General features: G+C 45.9%; 1 long non-coding RNA gene across 1 annotated transcript; it reads right to left on the bottom strand.

Moving 5' to 3' along the window:
* Window positions 1-13,038: 13,038 nt before the first annotated feature.
* On the bottom strand, window positions 13,039-20,970 carry LOC144103430 (uncharacterized). Its single transcript, XR_013308295.1, has 3 exons — window positions 20,873-20,970; window positions 17,040-17,268; window positions 13,039-13,114 (listed from the first exon to the last, which is right to left on the bottom strand). It is a non-coding gene; the product is annotated as an uncharacterized LOC144103430 (long non-coding RNA).
* Window positions 20,971-21,629: the final 659 nt, after the last annotated feature.

Below are 21,629 nucleotides of genomic sequence, written 5' to 3'. Positions count from 1 at the left end.
TTTCTTTTTACACGTATAAAACCGGCTGCCCTGTTAGGGCCATTGTTACATAGGGCAGTTCGTGGCAGAAAGCAGTCGGCCAGTTTTTGAAACGACCATTGGACCCCTTGGCACCTGACGGCTGCTTTGGCGTCCGGACCTCGATGGACGTTGTGGAATACTTATCCACTAACTTTATGAGTGCAAACTGCGTTTTTTCCGTGGCCATTGAAGACCTCTTCTATTCAGTTCCCCAAAGAGATTTGCTAGTTACTCTGCAGGGTCTCATCGCAAACCGAGGTGCGGTGGCCTTTTAGAACAGCTCGGGCCTATTGGTGAACTCCTTTTTAGAAGTTTAAACTTGCCACCTCTATTCTACTCTGGTAGAACATGAAAACCGCAGGTACATTTAGAAGCAGGGCGTTCCAATAGGCTCGTGTGGAGCTCCTGTTTTGTGCCACGTATTTTGTTCCATTTTGACAACCTGTTGCATGACAAGATTATTGACGATCGGGTAGTAAATATTTTTAGGTATGTGGATGATTTATTAATATTCTTGAAACTAACTTCCCATGAGAGGGCCCAAACGGCCGCAATTGACATCTTGTCCTTTTTACCGATACCTGTCCTGGCATGAGGTTTACTCATGAGGTGCCCCTTGATGATTCAATCAGGTATTTAGATCTTATTCTCATCTTCTCTGACGAGAGCCACGTTTGCTGGAGCTGCTTTCTTCGGACTAAGAAAATCCTGCTGCCTTACTCCTCTTCACATTGAAAACATGTGGAGAGGCGTTGCCTACCTTTGCCTCGGTAATGCCCTGAGGAGATATTGTTCACACAGTACCCAGAAGAGTTTCTTAGGGAAGCTTGACCCCTTGCAGTCAGCGGGCTGCCCTGACGACGTCCTGGTATATATTGCTGAGATTTTGTCCCGCAGGTTTAAGTCACTGCACATATCTAATATAGATGAAATTCCTTGTGAATAAACTAGACCTGCTGTTATGCCATACTTGCATAAATTCTCACATAACGTCATCAAGGTTGGCATGAAATGTGGTGTTAAGGTTGACTTTCCTGCATCCACAACTGTCGTTACTCTTTTTCCCTATCTCTAAAACAGCTGCACAAAAAGGAAATGTAATATTTAGCACCACAACATATTCAACAAATGCACAAGAGATGTTGTTTATCGCGTCCATTGTCCTGCGGAAAGGCGTACATAGGTCAAACTTGTCAATGCAATAATGAGCAAATAAGGCAGAACCACACTTCGCTCCAGCCAGGCAACATAGCAAATCTCGCAAAACATTGCAACCACTCTAACGACTGCACCCCTTTCTCCAAAATGCCAGAATCATCGGCCGCAGAAAAAAGCAGATCAATCGTGAAAACTTAGAAGCCTTTAAAATCAAGCAGTTAGCCACTGAATTCTTCAGCGACAGCTCTGTCAGGTTGACGGAAAAATAGTACAGTTTCATGAATGGGACATATGTTTCCAATTATCTTCTGCCGCTCAATCAATATTTTCTTCCCGCTGTTTTGATACCGTGTGTGGTTGCTATCGCGTATGTGCGCCCTGTTCTGTTGTGTTTCAAGGGTTGTCCTGTGTACTTCTGCTTGTGAGCTCGTCATTGCCAAGAGCGTCGTGCGGAATAAGATCAGACAACTTTTTTGAAGAACTGTAAAGGAAAATACAGGAAGAAATAGTTGAGGCTTTTTATCATCAACAACGCGGGAAGGATGAGCGTTAGCAGGCCACTCGTGTTATCATTGACGCGGATGCGGCTTTTCTTCAGGCGTTCCTTGAGGCATTGGACTTCTGAAATTTCGTGTGAATTTTTCGTCGTCATTAGCAGTGTTTTATTTGATATAAGCTCTTTTAGGTGCATATGCTTCGTTTATTATTGCGTTTCGCGCATGATGGGCATAGCTGCCTATGTTCCATAAAAGCCAACCAAGCACAACACTTATTACTTTAAAGCTGAGACGATTTCTCGAAGGATTTAAGCTTTCACGTGGACTTTTTTCCCTAATTCTTGTTGGTCATTTTTTGTTTTTGCACTGCCGCTTGTTTTTTTAATGCAGGTGTCTAGAAAAAATTTGTCATTTTGTCTTGAACAAGTGCACTTATTTGACGCGCGGATCAATTTGCGTTACATGTTATTTTGCGCTCTCTCTCTTATTCTTACGACTCAGTCCAACACGTCTGTTTTGATTTGTTTGGAGTGGCGGGATCTGTTGTGCAGAGTTGATTTCCTGCCCGTCAGCAGCAGAGTCAACAGGCTGTACGATGATTGTTGTGTGTGTGTGCGTGCGTGCGCGTGCATGCGCATGCGTGTGTGTGTGTGTGTGTGTGTGCGTGCATGCGTGCGTGCGTGTGTGTGTGTGTGCGTGTGCGTGTGCGTGCGTGTGTGTGTGTGAGAGAGAGAGAGAGAGATAGGCTGTTGTGAAACGGCTCAGGTGCTTCATAAAAATTCAAGGATTTGGGATTATAAACTGCAGTTGAAAGTTCGCGTCGGTCCCGTTGTTTTGTTGTACCATCCTTGTCCCTTTTCCGCCGTCTTGAAAATACACTTCAGCTATCAACCGAATCCCAAACAAAATATTTCTTCCGCATTCAGTGACGCCAGCCCAGCGCGAACCCGAGACACCAATCCCGAACCCGACCTAGGCCAGCCGATTCAGGCCCGGACCCGCCCGAGCCTGCTACTTTATCACTCTGCTGCGCTCCGACCTTGACCGACTAGCAAGACCCGGCTCCGACTGTGGCCGAGCCTGTTCCGGCAGCAGCTGAATAGGTAAACTGCCCACGGAGAGAAAGTATTCATCTGCTACACAAGTAAAGAAGTCGCTGGAAAGTGCGCTGAAATCGCAATAGCGTTTGATAAAAAATGGTAGGAGTTGCGTTCCTTTTTACCCCTTTCTCTTCTTTGTCGTCAGCCCGAAGGGGAAAGGTAGAAGTTGTTTGATGCCGACGTCTTGAGGTTCTAAACTTGCTCAGTCACATTACTCGAGGAACTTCAGGAAGTAAACTGTTTAATCACTTGTAAAATATTTAAGACAGAACGGAAGGTACAACAAGGAGAACTATGTACATACTGATTGATACGCAGAGTGACCAGACAAAATCAACCCCCGGTCCCACCAAAACGTCTTCTTTTAATTCCTAAGTCGCCGACCTCAGTGGGGACACCAACCAATTAGGTCAAAACATAAACTCATCCAATCAAGGACCGGGGAAAGGAAAACACATCCAATAAAACACATGAGAAAGGAAAACACATTGAACAGGAGACAGAGGAGAGTAAAACATGCCCAATCAAAGACATGTCATTGTCACGAATACTACAGTAATTCCTCTCTCGGATCATTTAATCCTCCCCCGCGGGGCGGCTTGTTTACTTGCTTAAAGAGCATGCGAGGGCCGCACAGATCGTCGAAAGCCGTCCCCGAGGGGCCACTTATACCCCTGTCACACGGGCACTTTCGATCCTCATTGAGTCAATGCTCATCGAACTCAATGCAGATTGACGGTTGTCACACGGCCACTTTCAAGCGCAATCGAGCTCGATCCTGCTTGACTCGATGCCGATTCCTCAAGAGTGCATGAGGTTCCAAGCACAATCGAAAACACTCTCGCTCTCATGAAGCTATAAAAATAAACACAAGTTAACAAAACCAAACCACAATTGTCGTTGTAATTGATTAAAATGTAATACAGAACATTTTTCAGGTTCTATGCCTGCTTATATGCAAACATTTGAAAATAATCTCTACACCACGCTCCAAGCTTCGCCGTCAGTGTAAACAAAGATGGCGTCCTCCTGCTCGTCGGCGCGGAAACTGTGGAGCGAGCGCGAGACAGCCGCTCTCATCGACTGCTGGCAGGACCGCCTAAATAATTTGCGGCGCCAGAGGAGAAACGCCGCAGTCTATGCAGAAATCGCGGAGGCGTTGCGGGCCCTCGGGTTGCATCGCACAGCAGCAGAGGTGCGTCACAAAAACCTGGCGCAGATACGCAATGTACCGATTTGGCTACGGATTTGGCTGCCGCTGCGCCCGACTGCACAGTGTTGCCAGACATCGCCATGTTATGGCTGTCGGCGGAACATTTGGCGCCACCTAACACACATGAGGGAAACTTCTCAATGAGCATTGAAAATGCCCGTGTAGCACCGGATGTTTCGAGCGTGCTTGAAAATCTCGGTGCAGATCGAGCTCAATGAGGATCGAAAGTGCCCGTGTGACAGGGGTATTAATGCGCCACCGCTCCACAATTCTTCTTGACGCCCCCACATGCACAGGAAGTGCCTGGCAGTCATATGAAGCTGATAAGCGCTCGCAGTGAGCATGAGGAACGCGTCTCCAAAATTGCCTCCTGGCCACACACTGAACGACCGCCGCCTGGGACATGGCTTTGGGCAGCGTCGCCGCGGTAGAGATGAAAGGCGTCGCGCGTCTTCGTCGCTGCTTCTCGGAGCAGGGCGGTGAACAATGGGGCCCGGTCAAGCTGGGTCGCCTGCGCACCCCGCACCCCCCTCCAGCGCCGTCCGCTTGACTCATTAGTTCCATGTGGAGTCAAAAAAGAAAATGAAATCGCAGCGTACGCACTCTTGTCCACACACAGGCGGCGTTCCGTACGTGTTTACTTGGGGCTCCGGATGTGCCCAACCCAGCCGCGCACGATAGTAGGGCAAACGCAAAATGAGAAAGTAGTTACGCGCGCTGGCCTTTTTGAACACTGATCTTTGAATAGTCCGGATGCTCCGAGATCGAAATGGTAAAGGTTAAATGTACTCGCAATAAAATATGCCTTAGTTTTAATCGGCAGGCGATGTGTAAATATTAAAACCTCGGTAAAGGCGTAGCAATGACGTTTACTTTTTTTTAATGAGCATGAATTCGCTTGTTCAAGAAATGACTGCACTGACTGCATTTCTGTAGAAATATGAGCGTAGTTTTAAAAATTGTTACCAGATATACCAATGGTAGCTAATACATTATTAAAATAAACGATGATCGTTATTGAGTTCCAGTGATGCGAGAATGTGATTCCACTCGTCAGAGGTCCGACGACCAAGGCTAGCTTTATTGCTGGGCATGCTTGCAGTTCTGTTATAATTAAATACAATGAACCGAACATCAGTATTTTGGACCATTTCAAGTCAACACGTTACGTTCTTCTGATATGGATCCCATGTTTGTGAATTGTGCAGTAAAAGCGTCAGAGATGAGCGAGATGCTTTTCCGAAGTTACGGCGAAGATATCCATGTGTTTTCTTCGCGTTGTTAACAGCATGTGTAACATGAACAGTCCAGGTAAAGTTGTTAGTAATGTGAACACCAATTTATTTAAAAGAGTGTAGAGTCTAGAGTCATGCCATTGAGGTCATACAAGGGCAAGTCATTACTTACTCGACACACACGCTTGAACTTACAGTCGTTAGAATTCATTGTGGCAAGATGATCTTGAGCTGATCTTGATCGTAACGCTCGTGGTTTGTATTCAGAGAAAACCGTAGGTGTGAAGTGCGAGCCTGAACGGTTGTTGTGGAACGCTACAGAGGTGTCCGTATTCGGTCTCGCACCAATTGCGCCTTGCATTTGGAGGAACCGCCTCGTTAGGCCTTGCTTTATGAGTGCCGTCATGTGGTTCCAAGAGAATATGAGCAATTTACTGCGGTAGTGGTTTGGTGTGGTGACTAGTGCAAAATTTTTCACATCGTATTTCGACAAATACCACGCGTCTCTGTTTTCCGCTTCTTCCCAAGCCTCAGGTGCTGAGCGTGTGGGGGTCTACGTCCTTCTTGGAAAGCCCCTTTCAGAAGATGAGTGCTTGGCAGATCAATAATAATCATCACCATCAGCCTTACTACACCCACTGCAGGGCAAAGGCCTCTCCCATGTCTCTCCAATTAACCCTATCTTTTGCCAGCTGCATCCACCCTTTGCCTGCAAACTTCTTAATCTCATCCACCCACCTAACCTTCTGCCGCCCCCTGCTCCGCTTACTTTCTCTTGGAATCCACTCCGTTACCCTTAAGGACCAGCGGTTATCTTGCCTTCGCATTACATGCCCTGGCCAAGCCCATTTCTTTCTCTTAATTTCTACTAGGATGTCATTAACCCGCGTTTGTTCCCTCACCCACTCTGCCCGCTTCCGATCTCTTAACGTTGCACCTATCATTTTTCATTCCATGGCTCGCTGCGTTGCCCTTAACTTAAGCTGAACTCTTTTCGTTAGCCCCCACGTTTCTGCCCCGTAGGTGACTACCGGTAAGATTATGCTGTTGTACACTTCCCTCTTGAAGAAAATTGGTCAACTGCCACTCATGATCTGCGAGAGTTTGCCATATGCGCTCCACCCCATTCTTATCCTTCTAGTTATCTCCCTCTCGTGATCCGGATCAGCTGTCACTACCTGCCCTAAGTAGACGTATTCCGACACAATTTCTAGGCTCTCGCTGCCAATTGTGAACTGTTGTTCCCTTGCTAGGCTGTTGAACATTGCCTTGGTTTTCTGCATGTTAATTTTTAGACCCATCGATCTGCTCTGCCTGTCTAACTCATAGATCATGATTTGCAGTTCACCTCCTTTGTGACTCAGCAAGGCAATGTCATCCGCAAATCGCAGATTATTTAGGTATTCTCAATTTATTCTTATTCCACACTGTTCCCAATTCAGGCCTCGAAATACCTCCTGTAAACATGTGGTGAACAGCATTGGCGAGATCGTGTCTCATTGCCTGACGCCCTTCCTTATTGGAATTTTATTGCTGATTTTATGGAGGACTATAGTAGCTGTGCAGTTGCTATATATATCTTCCAGTATTTTCACATAAGGCTCTTCTACCCCCTGATTACGCAAGGCCTGTATGACTGCTGAGGTTTCCGCTGAGTCGAATGCTTTCTCGTAATCAATGAAAGCTATATACAGAGGTTGGTTATATTCTGCGCTTTTCTCTTTCACCTGATTGAGAGTGTGAATATGATCTATTGTGGAATATCTTTTACGAAAGCCTGACTGATCATTTGGTTGATTAAAGTCTAACGTTGCCCTGACACTATTAGCGATTACCTTAGTAAATACTTTGTAGGCAACCGATAGTAAGCTGATCGGCCTGTAATTTTTCAAGTCCTTGGCGTCTCCCTTCTTATGAATTAAGATAATGTTTGCAATCTTCCAAGCTTCTGGTACAGTCGAGGTCATAAGGCATTGCGTATACAGGGTGGCTAGTTTTTCTAGCACGATGCCCCCTCCATCCTTCAACAGATCTGCTTTTGCCTGATCCTCCCCAGCTGCTTTTCCCCTTTCCATTGCTTCTAAGGCTTTCTTTACTTTATCTTTCGTTACTGGCGGGATGACGCATTGCTGTGCACTGCTGTCTTTCTTATTAACGCTCTGATTACATTGTCTACTGTACAGGTCGGTGTAGAACTCTTCGGCTACGTTAACTATCTTATCCATATTGCTAATGACATTGCCCTGCTTGTCTCTTAATGCATACATCTGGTTTTTACCTATGCCTAGTTTCCTCTTCACAGTTTTTAGGCTACCTCCGTTCTTTATAGCATGCTCGATTCTCTCCATATTAAACTTCCTTATGTCGGCTACCTTGCGGTTATTTATTAACTTTGATAGCTCCGTTACTTCTATGCTATCGGTAGGGTTAGATGCCCTCATGTTTTGGCGCTTCTTAATCAGATCTTTCGTTACCTGAGATAGCTTCCCGGTATTCTTTCGAACTGTCCTACCGCCTACTTCTACTGTGCACTCCGTAATTATTGATGTCAGATTATCGTGCATTGAATGAACATTAAGATCATCTTCCTCAGCTAAAGCCGAATATCTGTTTTGCAGCGCTATCCTAAACTCCTGTGCTTTCCCTCTTACGGCTAACTCGTTAATGGTCTTCTTCTTCACTAGCTTCTTCCGTTCCCTCTTCAAGTCTAAGCTAATTCTAGACCTTACCATTCTGTGGTCGCTACAACGTACCTTTCCGAGGACGGCCACTTCCTGAATGATGCCAGGTTTAGCGCATAGTATGAAGTCGATTTCATTTTTAATCTCACCATTGGGGCTCTTCCAGGTCCACTTCCTGTTTTCTCGTTTGCGGAAGAAGGTATTCATGATCCGTAAATTATTTCTATCCGCGAATTCGACTAATAACTTTCCCCTGCTATTTCTAGAGCCTATCCAATAGTCACCTACCGCGTGGTCGTCAGCCTGCTTCTTGCCCACCTTCGCATTGAAGTCGCCCATCAGTACAGTGTACTGCGATTTTACTTTATTCATTGCCGATTCTACGTCCTCATATAAACTTTCAACGGTCTGGTCATCACGGCTGGATGTGGGTGCGTAGGCCTGCACCACTTTCAGCTTGTACCTCCTATTCAGCCTAATTACTATAGCTGCTGCCCTCTCGTTAATACTGTAGAACTCTTCTACGTTGCCAGCTATATCCTTATTAATGAGGAATTCTACACCTAGTTCTCGTCTATCCTCTAACCCGCGATAGCACAGTATGTGTCCATCCTTTAGTACTGTATACGCCTCACCTGTACTCCTAACTTCGCTAAGCCCTATCACATCCCATTTAATTCCCGCTAGTTCCTCAAACAGCACTGCTAGGCTAGCCTCACTAGCTAAAGTTCTAGCGTTAAACGTTGCCAGGTTAAGATTCCAATGGCGGCCTGTCCGGATCAATACTACTTACGTGCTATTTGGTTTGGTTTGGTTTGTGGGGCTTGACGTCCCACAGCGACTCAAGCTATGAGGGGACGCCATCTTGGAGAGCTTGAAATCTCGCCGGACTGGATTTCTTAAACTTGCACTGACATCGCTCAGTACACCGGCATCTAGCATGTGACGGCCGTGGCCGGGATCAAACCTGCATCTTGTAGGTCAGCAGCCGAGCTCTATAGCCATAGAACCACTACGGTGGCACCGTGCTGTGAATGCGAAAGCATTTTTGTGTGATCGTAAGCTAGTACTATTTATTAAGCAGGACTGATGTCTGGAGATGCAGCGATGGCGTAAAGGTAGAGCATCCGCCTCGCGTGCAAGAGGACCGGGGTTCAAATCCTGGTGCCGCGCAATTCTCCACCGGGTTTCAAAAAACAAAAAAAAATCCGCAACTCGATGGAATTGCATAACCAGGCCTGGAGTGCGACCTGATCTCGGTGACCAGAACCGACAACGCACTTTCTCACCAGAGCAGGATTTGGCCACCCTGGTGTAGTGCTTGGCCACAACCTTCTATGATCAAACCAATTAACCCTCGGCCCTCAGTCCCCAGCGGCTGCGGAGCAACTGACCACGGAGGCGGTCAGACCGGTGACGCAGCGGTGGGTGCTAAGAATCTCTGGCTCCGGACAGGCCGCCATTGGAATCTGAACCTGGCAACGTTTAACGCTAGAACTTTATCTAGCGAGGCTAGCGTAGCAGTGCTGTTCGAGGAACTAGCGGAAATTAAATGGGATGGGATAGGGCTCAGCGAAGTTAGGAGGACAGGTGAGGCGTATACAGTACTAAAGGATGGACACATACTGTGCTATCGCGGATTAGAGGATAGACGAGAACTAGGTGTGGGATTTCTTATTAATAAGGATATAGCAGGCAACGTAGAGGAGCTCTATAGTATTAACGAGAGGGCAGCTATAGTAATTAGGCTGAATAGGAGGTACAAGCTGAAAGTGGTGCAGGCCTACGCACCCACATCCAGCCATGATGACCAGACCGTTGAAAGTTTCTATGAGGACGTAGAATCGGCAATGAATAAAGTAAAAGCGCAGTACACTGTACTGATGGTCGACTTCAACGCGAAGGTGGGCAAGAAGCAGGCTGACGACCACGCGGTAGGTGACTATGGGATAGGCTCTAGAAATAGCAGGGGAGAATTATTAGTCGAATTCGCTGATAGAAATAATTTACGGATCATGAATACCTTCTTCCGCAAACGAGAAAACAGGAAGTGGACCTGAAAGAGCCCCAATGGTGAAACTAAAAATGAAATCGACTTCATACTATGCGCTAAACCTGGCATCATTAAGATGTGGCCGTCATCGGAAAGGTGCGCTGCAGCGACCACAGAATGGTGAAGTCTAGAATTAGCTTAGACCTAAGGAGGGAACGGAAGAAGCTAGTGAAGAAGACCATTAACAAGTTAGCCGTAAGATGAAAAGCACAGGAGTTTAGGATAACGCTCCAAAACAGATATTCGGCTGTAACTGAGGAAGACGATCTTGATGTTTATTCAATGCACGATAATCTGACATCAATAATTACGGAGTGCGCAGTCGAAGTAGGCGGTAGGACAGTTCGAAAGGATACCGGGAAGCTATCTCAGGTAACGAAAGATCTGATTAAGAAGCGCCAAAGCATGAAGGCGTCTAAACCTACCGATAGAATAGAACTTAACGGAGCTATCAAAGTTAATAAATAAGCGCAAGGTAGCCGACATAAGGAAATTTAATATGGAGAGAATCGAGCTTGCTCTAAAGAACGGAGGTAGTCTAAAAGCAGTGAAGAGGAAACTAGGCACAGGTAAAAACCAGATGTATGCATTAAGAGACAAGCAGGGCAATGTCATTAGCAATATGGATAAGAAAGTTAACGTAGCCAAAGAGTTCTATAGAGACCTGTACAGTAGCCAATGTAATCAGAGCGCTAATGAGAAAGACAGCAGTGCACAGCAATGCGTTATCCCGCCAGTAACGAAAGATGAAGTAAAGAAAGCCATAGAAGCAATGAAAAGGGGAAAAGCAGCTGGGGAGGTTCAGGTAACAGCGGATCTGTTGAAAGATGGAGGCGACATCGTGCTAGAAAAACTAGCCACCCTGTATACGCAATGCCTTATGACCTCGACTGTACCAGAAGCTTGGAAGAAGGCAAACAATATCTTAATTCATAAGAAGGGAGACGCCAAGGGCTTGAAAAATTACAGGCCGATCAGCTTACTATCGGTTGCCTACAAAGTATTTACTAAGGTAATCGCTAATAGAGTCAGGGCAGCGTTAGACTTTAATCAACCAAATGATCAGGCAGGCTTTCGTAAAGAATATTCCACAATAGATCATATTCATACTATCAATCAGGTGATAGAGAAATGTGCAGAATATAACCAACCTCTATATATAGCTTTCATTGATTAAGACAAAGCATTCTACTCAGTGGAAACCTCAGCAGTCATACAGGCATTGCGTAATCAGGGGGTAGAAGAGCCCTATGTCAAAATTCTGGAAGGTATATATAGCAACTGCCCAGCTACTATAGTCCTCCATAAAGTCAGCAATAAAATTCCAATAAGGAAGGGCGTCAGGCTAGGAGACACGATATCGCCAATGCTGTTCACCGCATGTTTACAGGAGGTATTTCGAGGCCTGAATTGGTAACAGTTGGGAATAAAAATAAATGGAGAATACCTAAATAATCTGGGATTTGCTGATGACATTGCCTTGCTGAGTCACTCAGGAGGTGAACTGCAAATCATGATCAATGAGTTAGACAGGCAGAGCAGATCGATGGGTCTAAAAATTAAGATGCAGAAAACCAAGGTAATGTCCAATAGCCTAGCAAGGGAACAACAGTTCACAATTGGCAGCGAGAGCCTAGAAGTGGTGACGGAATACGTCTTCTTAGGGCAGGTAGTGACAGCTGATCCGGATCATGAGAGGGAGATAACTAGAAGGATAAGAATGTGGTAGAGCGCATATGGCAAATTCTCGCAGAACATGTGTGGCAGTTTACCAATTTCCCTCAAGAGGAAAGTGTACAACAGCTTAATTTTACCGGTACTCACCTACGGTGCAGAAACGTGGAGGCCAACGAGAGGAGTTCAGCTTAAGTTAAGGACAACGCAGCGAGCCATGGAAAGAAAAATGATAGGTGTAACGTTAAAAGACCGGAAGCGGGCAGAGTGGGTGAGGGAACAAACACGGGTTAATGACATCCTAGTCGAAATCAATAGAAAGAAATGGGCTTGGGCAGGGCATGTAATGCGAAGGCAAGATAACCGCTGGTCCTTAGGGTAACGGAGTGGATTCCAAGAGAAAGTAAGCGTAGCAGGGGGCGGCAGAAGGTTAGGTGGGCGGATGAGTATACGAAGTTTGCTGGCAAAGGGTGGATGCAGCTGGCAAAAGATAGGGTTAATTGGAGAGACATGGAAGAGGCGTTTGCCCTGCAGTGGGTGTAGTAATGCTGATGATGATGACTGATGTCTGGAAGGCCTTTCCGGGAGGGCCATCAGTTCAAGGGCCTTCGGGTGAAAGTCATTAGGAAAGACTACACGACATACCTGCACATATAAGCTTCTCTTTAATCAAACCACCACATCCCTAGCGGTTTAGCAAAGATTTCCGTTCTGATGGCGCCTGTTCCTGCTCGGTTGCCATCACTTCCTGTCTTATTGCGCCGCTTCCGGTTCCGGGACTATAGTAACGTCACAGAAAATTGTTACTACCCTGAAATTGAAACCCACTTATGAAGAAATAATTTTTCCTTTCCTGGCGATGTAAGCATTGCTGATGACGTCAGTAGCTAGGTCACATGGGTTTTCTCGGTCCGTTTCTCATAGACGGTCGGTCAACGCCAGATTTTAACCGCGAGCCATATTAGGCTTTTGCCTTAAAAACTTGCCGTTTAAGTTTAGCATAATTATTATATGCCACTTAGTAATTCCCACTTTAAAAGACATTATGGCATGACTGCCTTTCTGAAAAATATTGCAAGGCCTTCAAGCCTCTATTGAGTCCCGTTGACTTAAGATGGAAATCCAAGAGAACCGCAACCGACAAATAGACGCCACATAGGAAAGAACACATGTACACGAGCTGTATGTACTGTAAATGGCGCTCCATGCTTTCACAAACTGTTCTAAGTTGAATTCGCCAGCTATGAATGAAAGTCGGATGTTATTGGAGTGGCAAAAAGTTATAAGTTTGATTTTAATTTTCATCCGTTTACATGGGAATGGCGCCTGGCTGTTCCCCATCCCGGCTTAGTCCCACAAACAGACACGCATACAACATAACTTTTTAAAAATATATCTGATTTAACGTCACGTTCAAAATTTCAACACTTTCTTATAAGATGTACTCGCCACATGTTGACGGGGGTGGACATCATAGGTGCCCTGAAAAAAAAAAGATGGAAATATCTCTAAAGTTGTTCGTGTACATGCACTGATATGTGCCTCGATTCCGGTCAGGGTCCCCAACAACGACAGCAGCGTCATTGGATCTTGCATATGACACTTACCGGGGTTTGTCTAAACCAACATCGATCTGTGACGTAATAATATATGCCTATCCCGGTCTTTTATTTGCATTCTTTGGCGCCTGAGAGGTATTTCTATTAGTGGTCTTTTAAGATTATAGCCAAAGTAAGCACAAGAAGGTACTTTGCACAGTTGAGGTATACGTTATCAAAAGCCTTGTTAAACTGAGATAAAAGAAAACTGAAAGGAACTTAGCAACGCATGTCCACCTGTAAATGGAAAAGAAGCAACCTGAGAAATGCATGCGGTGTGCTGAAGCAAGACCAAAGGGAAAGAAAAATAATTCTGCAAAAAATACATAGCTTGCAAACAGGACCAAAAAGAATGATATAGTTTAATGAAAGCAATAATTGTAAGCTATTCAAGCCGGATAAATAAGGGAAGAACGCCAGATTCATGATAAAGAATTTGTTTTGCCGCCAAAAGAAAACCGAGGCGTAACCGGAAGTCCAGCCTCCTGAAAAGTTCAGGAGAGTGAAGCCTGTACACAACACTGCCTGATAAAAGGACGCGACCAAACTCAAGGATGGGACGTACGTAAAGCGTAAAGGCCATGGGCCATTTTCTGTAAGCTGTCCGTTTTCCAGCGCCAAATGAGCATTCATTTAGTCGTCTGTCTTTGGTCAGTCTAGCCTGAGTCCCTTCGTTACGTTTTAGTTCATAAAACCAAGCAAACTTTGCCATTTCAATAGTGAATTTATTTTCACAGCTAGCTTCCTGATCAGCATCAATAAGCATTGAGTCCTTCACAGAAAGAAAATGAACTTCAGGGGCATCCACGCAAGATATCAATCATTATATTATTCAACGTTTTGAATTTGACGAAATCCACATAACAACAGGGGCTGTTGGTTGCGCGCTGCCACATCGCAGGTCAGCCACAGCAACCGGCAAGTGGCGGGGGTAGCGACTAACGAATGGAAACTTCCCGGCACTGCCTAGCGTTAGTAGCCCCAAAACAGTGGCGTCTCCTTACAAGCCCAAGAGGCGCATTCCAGTCGTCGTTCTGAGGAAGTTTCCTTGGTATGCAAGGGCGAAGAGCCTGTTTCAATGGGACACTTGGATTGAAATCATCATTTCTCATTAAACCGTGACGGATACCTCTATTGTTCGCGGATTCGAATAGCTGCTCAAAATAACCTATTTGAATACTCCATTACGAATACGCTATTAGGAGATTGTGCTAGACATAGAGAGGCGGCAGTTGCTTTTCCCGACGTCTGCTTAGTGCAACTGTTGCTGGGGTCGCCGCCTCCTTGTTTTCTGCTAGAGGGCACAAGTTCGCCCAAGGAATAGATGTTTATTACCAGCGTGAAAGCCTGTGGTCTACAACCGCGACTGCCCTCACCACCACGTCACATTTTCAACATCATGCAAATAAATAATTATTATAGGGGAGTTTGTATCGTAAACCTGCATATATGCTATGAGGGCCGCCGTAGTCGAGGGCTCTAGATTAATTTTGCCTCCTGTGGTCCTTTACTTCTTGCGCTGACATCTCACAGCATACGGCCGTTTACGCAGTTGGCTTTCGTATAAATGCTGGCCGCTCCAGTCGGGGTTCTAACCCGCGTCCTTGGGGATCAGCAGCCGAGCGCCACAGCCACTAAGGCTTTTGGATAGTTAGACACATGAAAAGCGGCACAAATTTTACCAGTACGAGAGCAATTGAAAGCACTGTTCTCAGCCTGCCTATGAGGCACGTCTCACTGTCATATCATGGCATATCGTTGGAGGAAGCACTAATCAAATCACTAAAGTTCAAAAAGGCAGGGTCTTGTCTCAGTATTGTTCCTTCCGTGGTCATTGGCCTAGGCATGTCCGGGCGCCCATTTACAAATCGTAACTGGGAAAGCTTATGACTTCTGCAGAACAACGGGCAGGTAAAGCGAAAAAACTAGGTTCGCAGCACTGCTCTATTCGGGCCATTCTGTTGAGAAATGGCACCCGTGAAGATATTAAGAAGTGGGAGATGATATATTGTGCGTTACAGAGAGGTACACGGGTCGGGTGGCGCTCTTCCTTATGCGCGATGGCAGCAGGAGGTAAAGCAATGCGGAGCAATCCACCCTTTAATGACAATCTCTAGGGCAACAGTCGAAGGACCCTGCCATTCTCTCTTTCCGAGCGGCAGTGCTCCTTTGGTTAACATATATGTATTTAACATTTCCCTCTCTTTATTCAACAGTAGCTGCAGCGAAATCTGGTGGAGTGTTGGGTACGTGGCACTGCACTCCCTCGGCCTGCTTTCCGGACGCTGCTGCGGAAGGCAGTCCGCCTGTGTGCACGACATGCGATTTCTGCAAACGTTTTGACCATAAATCTTATTCTCAGCTCGAAATATATTCACACTCAACTTATGACATTTTTCAACATTTTCTCATTAATTTTTTTCTCCAGAAGTCTTTAGCCGAATGCCAGCAGTTCGCACACATTGAACCTGAAGCTTGCTCTTTTCTTTCTGTCTTGATCGGCCAGAGGCCGGTTGCTGCGAATCACGGAGCCGCGGCCGCACCTTCTCCCGGCGGCACACGTGGCCTCGCGCCGACCTAGTGGCGCCACCAGGTCCCCTAGCGCCACTGCACTCGCTGCTGCAGGAGTTACGGGTTGCACTGGGGCATGGACCGCCAAATCAGGTGAGCCCAGCGGCAGGATCGACGGCTGCTCTTCCCCAGGAAGCGGATGATGCTGCTGCTCCCTCGAACCCGACGGCGTCGAAATGTGGCGTTTTCAGGAAGGAAAGGTGCCCGTGTACGCACACTTATGAATATTCTGAAGCCTTATTTTCGTAGCAACTCGACAGGAGAGTTACGGTTGTTCTTTCTTTATCCTGTGTACGAAACGAGAATACAGGGGGAAAGTAATGCGGTGGAAGTGCATCTTCTGTGAGCTAATGGATAAATTACTACACATGAGCCTTCAAATGGCGTCCGATATTGCAAACTGAGCCAGAGGCCATTGACAAAACTTCACCTGCGTAAGAAGTGTCAAAAGCAGGATGTTACGTTGTTTTTTTTTACCGCAGCCTTCATTGCAACAAAGCAGGGAGAGCCTACCGAGATCTTTCTTGCCGCGCTGGCTGCAGACGTAATATACTGACGCAATGCAAACATGGCGCTGCAGTTCTTGGCCTGGTTTGCCGCAGGAAGCTTAGATTTTTCCCCTCTTCAGGGTAACGGGCTCTGCTTACACATGTTGGAGGTACCTTGCAACCTGGCTCTTATTTACAGATAGTGCCACGCGCGCAGCGTTTTATAGACGCACACCATACATTAGTTGTGTCTTTTGCATTCTTCCTGGCTGAACACTTGTGTTGCTACATTTGCTTTTGCCTTCAGTGAATAAGAAGTGGAGAGGAAGATGAGTGTGATCAGTAGAGCTTAAGAAAGGAAAGGAAAAACTGCAACGCAGTGGAATAGCTTCAGTGCTTCAGTCTTCAGTAGTCATAAGCAACCTCTGTATCTACCTAGACGAAGGTATATCATTCCCTGTCGAGACCAAGGTTCACCTATAGATTCATTGCGCACCAATTTCCTATGACACAGCGCCAAGGTAATAAGAAAACTGGAATTTCTGACAATATGCGACACGTTAGAATATTGTCTCATAAAATCTCTGTTGCATGCTGCCAGAAAACAAAGACCGCGCTTCTTTTTTTACTGCTACAAGGTTCTCAGAAAAGGTGAAATTTTCTCAATATGATATCAATAATATTCATCGTCAGTTGGGCAGTTTTACAATTCGTTCTTTGAACAGCGTTTCAAAGCTGTCCGTCACTCACCCGGAGTTGGTGTCTTCTGCGGTGGCTGATCACAACTAGTAGCGTTGGCGAGCAAATTCGCTATAGCATTACGCACCAACGTGGCCGTTTGCTCGTAGAGCCAGTCGTGGATAATGGCGGCAGGAGATGGTGCCGTCGGCAACGAGTTGCCCACCGCGTCCCGCGCCAGCACCTCTTGAAAGCCACGCATACCTCTGAGCAGTGACTTGGTGATGCCCAGGCGGCGGTTCTGTAAGTCAAAACTGAAGTTTTCGCACCGCCTACATATTAAAGAGCGCCTGTGTTTTAGGCGCGCTACACAAATAAAATTGGTTAGGAAAGAATTAATATCCACACAGCCTCTCAAGTTCGAAGCTTGTCTGCAAACGTTGTCTTCAATGACATTTATAGAGTGGAAAGGTAGAAAGTCTTCGCCGACGTGCAGAGGTCGGAACGACAGCGTAATATTTGGTGATACTTGGGGCATCAATTTTCGCAGCATTACTGCACACATGGAAGAACATGGGACGATTGTCTCAATGGCTTAATTGAGAAGTTTTCAACGCGGATGGCGATAGCCGCAAAGATAAAATCGCTCGCATGTAGCAATGAACAGGTCGTTGGTGCCTCCGGTGCTAGTTACCACTTGCATCATTCCTTCCGCACAAACTGCACCAGCTGATGTAAACGGGTGTAAATCACAAACGAATGACCACTACACTTTGTTCTCATGTGCTAAGCATAGTTGCGTTTAGATTAATACTAGTTAATGGTATACCAAATACCAAAGAAAGGCTTATGGCGAATGCCGTCGAATCAAATCGAGAATGGCCTTTGGTGCAGGCAAAGTGTGTTCCTTGAAAATCATTCATAGACGGTTTTTAAAAACATTTCTAAGCTCCTAGTTAATTTTCCCCTTCAAGTGGCGATGAGAGGAAGCACCTTGTTCATGATGAAATCAGGGTCTCTTGATGACTTGGTGGTTCTAACTCGCGAACATTCACGTTACTTAAGGAAAGCAGAAATTTAACCATTAATTTACATCGTAAATAAAACAAGTAGAAAATAGCAAAGATGAAACTATTCACAAGGCTAAACCGTTGGTCAGACAAATACAGCCGCGGTTTAACCCAGAGCGCTTACTTTACCCTGTAATGCATGATGAAACAAAGATAAGTTCAAGCAAGGTAATCACAGATTGGGGAAAGAATATCGATTTGACAATGGGCAGGGAAAGGGAACCCGAAACTCTGCAATTGCCTCGGCCAGCCAAACATTTGGGAAAGGACAGGTTGCAATGAGGAACACGAAAAGCACACACACCATTGCCATTCCCGACCGCACAGAAATTACTACATTTCTAACCTTGGCATCTGCTTTCTCTTCTAGACAAGTGCATATGAGACAAGCGTTTGCCGAAGGAACGATCTTTCAAGACGTTCGGTTCCTTACAGAAAAAAAAAACACAGTCGTTAAGAGAATCAGCGCTTCACGGTCACATGATCCTACGAGGTGCCTCTCCCGCATACCCGAAGCTTGGCAACCCTATCGTTCCACACTCAGGTCGACCCCCATGCCGGCCTAAGCTTCTTCAAGGCTGGTTATGCCCGTGATGTCGCGAAGAACACAAGGACATCCTCGGTAAGTAGAGGCGGTGGGGACCGGACGGGTCACTATGTGAGCGACGCGCTGACCACAATACAGCCGCCACCCAGTTCCGGTAGGGTATCCGTCTGACCCTAAGCGGCTACACAAATGCCGCATTGCTAGCGACCACGAGAGTGAATGGCGCCACGGAATGTTCGGCGAACTTCACACTCGTGCTCGTTCTTAGAAACCTAAATGTGGTTAATGCTCCACTGTGACCACCCTGATCCCAGATGGGAGAGAGCACATCATTCCATTGATGTATTAATAAATGACTATCACGTCTCCAAAGAAACTGTTTTGCTACAATAAATAACCCTACAAATGGCGTTGGAGCAGAGTCCATGATACTGTAATTAATGTCTAAAGAAGCACTTTTATTATTACATCAACTTTAACACGGACATTCAGAACAAACCTTTCGCAACAATCATCAAGCCAGGTTACTATCAAATGAAAAATCTCATTAGCATGGCAGCAACCCCCCACCTTAGAACAGTAGTTACGTGCAGCGCTTTCGATTTCAATTACAAGGTTCACGCCTGCGCAATGCCTATGCCTCATGCAGTTGGCGAGAAGTGGACGGAGTGATGTTCTCTTTTGCTTTGGTCGTGGCATCAATGCACAGGATGAGGGTGCGTGCGCGAAGCGACGTTATTATGGCTTTGGGACTCTCGATTGCTGCATGCCCAAGGACTGCTTGCCGCGCGGAAGAAGTGATTTTTGCTGCGGAGTAAATCTGGCTGCGGGATACTCGCCGAGGAGGGTCACTACCAGCCAAATAGAAGTACTTATATTTATGTCTTAACAATGCGCCATAAATTAAAAGTATAATCCCCGACGTACAGAGAAGTGCACCGTGATATTGAAAAAACCCTCAGGCACGACTACTTTTACGGTAACCGTTTATTTGTACCCACACCGTATAATTTGATAACTGCTTTGCTTGCAAACGATTCTCAGCGCATAGAAATAAATTTTGGGCTCAATAGGCGGACTATTTCGTGTGCCAAACATTTCGGTATATTGGTCTCATTTATCTGTCTGGTCGCTCGGGCAGAAGAATTAAACCTAGGTGCATAATGGTTAAGACAATGAAGCCATCTGGAGCGCCACGAAGTGTTCTGATTATGATAATCATGCGAGATCACTAAAGAAATTAGTGCACCACTGCTTTGGCATTTTATACGTTCTCAGTAGAACGTTTACAACCGGCAGATACAGGAAAGTAAAGTCGACGACATACATTTAAATATAATCTTTATCGCGAACTTCTTCAGCATAATAACATTATTGACAAGACATAGAAAATTATGCTCTAGAATGAAGCTTTTATCTCTTTACTCTCTTTTTTACCGTCGTTCATTCCTTTGAAATCTCAGAACACGACCGGCCTTCTGCCTGATCTTGTGGCAACGCAATTAACGTGCTTTTCTTTTTATATTTTAGCGCCCTTTACTGCTGCGATAATTTGCGTATTAATAAATTTCACGTAAGAATATGAGACCTTTTGTTTCGTGTGCGTCACGATGTCTCCAGGCGTAAATCTCCATGTGTTAGGCTGCCCGGGAAACTGTGCAGAGGAGGTGTGTGCTGTGTACAAGGGTATCACAGTAAAGTCTGTCCTGTGGAGGCCGTTAGAGCCTTGATGCGCTGGCTTGCACTCTTTGCGATGGACAGAACTATTTTCAAAGTGTATATAGAGATGTTGAACTGATGCGATATTTCGTGGTATACCTAGCCGACTGCCAAGAGTTGATACCAGAGGCCCCACGTCGAAAATACGCAGCCTAGCAACCTTTACGTCAACGAAAGAAAGAAAGCCTTTGTCTAGGCTATCATGGGATAGTCAGGATACTCATATCCCGCCTATTCCGGCCCTTTTAAAGCTATCGCAGGCGTTTTTAAAGGCAGTAAAGCAGTGCTCACGCACTTTTCTTTGCGCTCCCAGAGCCAATGCTGACAGTCTCTGCTTGAATTAGCCTATTCAAGCCTACTGTTGACACGCTGTAATTGAAGCCAGTTTGCGAAGCTCGCGATTCCTTGTCACTCTGGCTTTGAAAAACCCATAACGTGGCTCCGCCTCCTTGGGCGCGGACTCCTCGGCACTTCCGGGAGGACCGAGGGCGAGGGCTGTGCCTTAGGGAAAGCTGGCGGTGCAAACCACTCATTGCGGCCTTACAATCAGTAAGTAGATATTTCCTCACCTGGGAAGTCCAACACGGCAAGAATGGCCTTCCTTCGTACAGGTGGTAGGCTGTGGAGCCGCCGGGTGAAAGCTCCTGCAAAGCAGGACAAAGCTTGTGCGTGGGGGGCGTGTGTAAGTACGTTTGATCTTCGTTTTTGTTTTTAGCTCCCAAGCATAAACGCCGAAATTCGTCAGCGACGCCTGGCTGCAGCTGAAGAAGACAGAAAGAAGAAAGGGTCTTTAGGGCACTCTATGCGTTCAGCGAATGATGGACAATAACTACGTTAATAAACCGATGCTGTGCAAGGTAGAACAAATATGCAAAATGAAATTCATTAACACTCGCCAGAAATCTCAAGGGCAGTATAAAGCTTCAGACTATGCAGGCAGACGCGCAGTGACTGCTTGCAATACCATTCCTTTTTGTATTTCTTCGTAGTTGCGAGTGGCGTAAATGCAGTTATATGTATGGGGCATAATTAAAAAGGAACTACCGGTAGTGTGGAGAAAACGGACCGTTTTATCAAAATGATGCTATCGCTACAGAGAACAAGGCATAGTTTCTTGTGTAAGCGGGTCGAAGAAGCCGTCAAAAATGTTTATATGAGACATTTAAGTCTCATGCTTAGTCCAACCGTATCATGATTTTTACAAACACAAATGGCCGCGAAGAAAAGAGGAAGAAAAGATGTCAGGTGGACAGGCCCTGCCTGATTGGGCGCAGCGCCCGGTTGACGTCGGGTGCTAAGGGACGAATGTTGTAAACAAATAATGAA

The sequence above is a fragment of the Amblyomma americanum genome, chromosome 1 (genome assembly GCF_052857255.1).
Source record: "Amblyomma americanum isolate KBUSLIRL-KWMA chromosome 1, ASM5285725v1, whole genome shotgun sequence".
NCBI lineage: Eukaryota > Metazoa > Arthropoda > Arachnida > Ixodida > Ixodidae > Amblyomma > Amblyomma americanum.
Note: the sequence above shows the minus strand (reverse complement) of the source record. Positions and strands in the feature narration are given on the sequence as shown.